Raw genomic sequence first — 3,575 nt, forward strand, 5'->3', positions numbered from 1 at the left:
TCCAAAACATCCAAAATGAAAGGGGGTCCGGGGGTACTCCCCATGGATTATTTTGATTCCTAGATGGCCGAAAATGAGCTTTCCCGACTTCTGAGGAGTCTTTTAATGACCTTTAATTTATTCAACATTCAAGATTTTCCCTCTTGAAAAGGGTCAGGTAATTTTATCTTTAGACCAATACATAGAGAGAAAAAAAATCAAAGACATAGGCAATATATTATTATACAACAATAGGCCTATATATATTCCAACAATATTGAGTAGTTTGATACGTATAGTCTTTCTTCCATGGATCGATGAACCGATAGACCTGAAGAACGCACTTTCGTACATAAATTAACGTCGAACCAAAACTTGTGTATAATTTTATTTAATTGAAGGCTAGTTGGGTTAAACCTCAGTAGTTTGTCTGATCTGCCAACCCATGCCTAGGTAGGTTAGCAGGCGCGGATCCAGGATTTTCCATGACCTTCGCGCACAGATGGGGTGGCCCTTGCAGTGGTGGATCCAGAAATTGGAAATACAGGCTGACCAGAGAGGGACATAGACACCTCAGCCCCCCCCCCCCCCCAACCCCGCTATGGTTGGGGCTGAGGTAAGGTAAATTAAGATTTCATCGCCTCTAGATGGACGGAAATGGCACTCTCAGGATAATTTTCAGTTTTTTTTCCTCCATTCTTATAAAGTGATTTTGAAATATTTACCGGGCCCGGGCCGGGGTTCCCCTTCAATCCGCCACCGTATGGGGGAATCCTCTAACGCTTAGGTGACCTAGGGTTTTAAAACAAATACCGCATATACTCGCGTACAGGACGAGGTTTAAAATAGAATTACGATCGAATACACGCACGGCATTCAAATTTTAGGTTTTTATAATCATGTTTGTCTTATGTGCGAATCGTCCGTAATACGCGAACTTACTCTACTGTAATGAAGCAACTAAATGTTGTATGATTGAACGCAATTTTAAATACGGGAAAATACGATTTTAGTGGTGAAGATTTAAAAACTGATATATTTGGAAGATTACCCTTGCATTTGGCTCCATTTATCCAGCTAGATGCAGTATCAGGACCACGAAAAATTAGGAATTCCGATAATTCGTTATCACGCAACTACATGCGTGACACATTTATGATCTCGCATGTTCTGCAAAATGCGTGTTTCATCATAGTCAATAGAAATGGTTTCATCCAAAATCACTTTAAAAACGCGGAACCATCCCGCACGATGCGTGACGGTTGGTAACTATGGCATAGCTAACTGCCGGGCACTAGGTAAAATTGGTAAAAATGCACCTGATTGGACCTAGAGATAGAGCCTTAGTGGGGTCTACTCAGGCAAAACTCTTAATGCTCATACATTCTGAGATTGTTTAAAACAGATACGGCATTAACGCTCAGAAATATCTAAAAAATATTTTGTTTAAAAAATTCAAGAATATTGAGAACAAACTATGGTCAAGTCATATATATGTTATCGTTTAGGGCCTATTAGGCATTTCATGAATCTATGATATATTCTAATAGGCTTATTGAGAATAATAGAACATGTATGGGTGGAAACCCAAACCCGTCGTGAAAATGTACTGAAAACACTTGCAAAAATAGTACCCGCTGCTTACTTGGGCTCGAATTCAACCCTGGCCATCAGGTGCAAGCTCGGTGGTCTAGAGGTATGATGCCAGGCTAGTGATCTGGAGAACGTGGGTTTGAGTCCCACCGGAGAACAACTTGCGAATATTTTTTGCACGCACTGAGTATTCAGTACATTTTCACGACATGTTGGGCAAAATTACACATTACATGGGCGGCGGAACCGGGGCTGGGGGCCGGGGGGGGGGCCGGCCCCCCCCCCACTTTTTGGCGAAAAATATATAATGTCTGGAGAACTTTGTATGATCGGAAATGCAAAAAAAGAAGGAGGGAAGAAGGAGAAGGATGGGAAAGAGAATGTTTATCCGACCGACTTACATTTTCTCGCAATTCACATTGGCGGATCTGGGAGGAGGGGATCATGGGTCCTGACCCCTCCCTTGTGCAACAAAAAAAAGGGGAAAAAAGAAAAGGATTCTAGACCTACCTTTTTAGGACCCGTGAGCTGATTTTTTTTTTGTTTTTTTTTTTGCTATTAGAAAATTAGAATTTTGAAGAACATAAAATTCATTAAAACACACTTCAAATGTCGGGAAAGCTCAACTCCCGCCATCTAGGAATTAAAATTTTCCCGGGGGAGAACCCCCGGACCACCCTTTCTTTTTGGGATTTATCGATTCATGGAAAAAAAATTACGCATGCAACTACTCATTTGTTTATGTATGTATACACACATAAAATAAAAAATGAGAAAAATTTACCTGTCCTTTTTAAAGAGGGGAAAACTTGAATTTTGAAGAACTTTAAAAGTCATTAAAAGACGATTCAGAAGTCAGGTAAGCTCATCTCCTTACATCTAGAAATCGAAATTTTTCCGTGGAACCCGGACCCTTTATCTTTGGATTTCATTGATTAATTGAATCATTTTCAAGGGGTGGGGGGGGGGAATCTTGAATTTTGAAGAATTTAAAAGTAATTAAAAGACACCACAAAAGTCGGGGAAAGCTCATTTCCCGCCATCTAGAAATCGAAATTTTCCCTGGGGAGGAATGTTGACCCCACCACCTAGATTTGATTCCAGATCTGCATGATTCATATTCCCATTCATCTTAAAAACAGTGGCGTAGTAACAGGCGGGGCAGGAGCAGACTGTTTCCCCCCCCCCCCACTGACGGTTTTTACCGGGCTGACCAAGCCGTCGTACCGGGCTGGCTGGGTAAGAAGAGAAAAGAAAGAGGGGAGAGGGAGGGAAAGAGAAAGAAGGGGAAAGAAAGAGAAAGGAAAGGAGAAGAGAAAAATAAAGACAAGAATAAAAAGGAAGATATAATGAACAGATATCACAATACCCCTGCCTGCAACCCATTCTCCAATTCAAAAAGTGTCCATAGCGCATTTGATCTAAGCCGCCAGGTATTCTCCGCAGTGGCGTAATAACCGGGGAACAAGGGGAAAATATCCAGCTGTGGAAAGTCTTTCCCCATTGAATGCCCTTTTCACCCGGGAAAGTGCCTGAAAATCTCAAATTTTAAATCGCATATTTTGTTGAAGTAGGCCAATTTCTTCTAAAAATTGCACATTTTAGGGAGTTTTGATCAATTCCAACGAAATTAGAATTTAAAAAACAAACATTTTTCGCGCGCTTCGCTCGCATTTTTTATGTTAAAGCTTGTGCTTGCTCACCTTTGCCTTCTAAGTTATAACACATAGTCCCAAACTCAAGAAAGAAAATTTAAGATAGATCGTTTAACCTATTAAAAAAGGGCCTCAATGTGTAATGATGTTGAAAGAATATGTTTGTAATAAATAAAGCCATAAGGAAAATACTTATATTCAGTTTTTAAAAAAACGAGTGTGGCGATATATAACATAAGAGCATTTCTTGTTGAGGTAGGCCAATTTCCTCTAAAAATTGCACAATTAGGGAGTTTTGATCAATTCCGACGAAATTAGAATTAAAAGCACAAAAAAATTTTTCGCGCG

Source organism: Anneissia japonica, unplaced genomic scaffold (genome assembly GCF_011630105.1).
Source record: "Anneissia japonica isolate Jap-2015-1 unplaced genomic scaffold, ASM1163010v1 scaffold287711_len853857_cov187, whole genome shotgun sequence".
In the NCBI taxonomy this organism is placed as follows: domain Eukaryota; kingdom Metazoa; phylum Echinodermata; class Crinoidea; order Comatulida; family Comatulidae; genus Anneissia; species Anneissia japonica.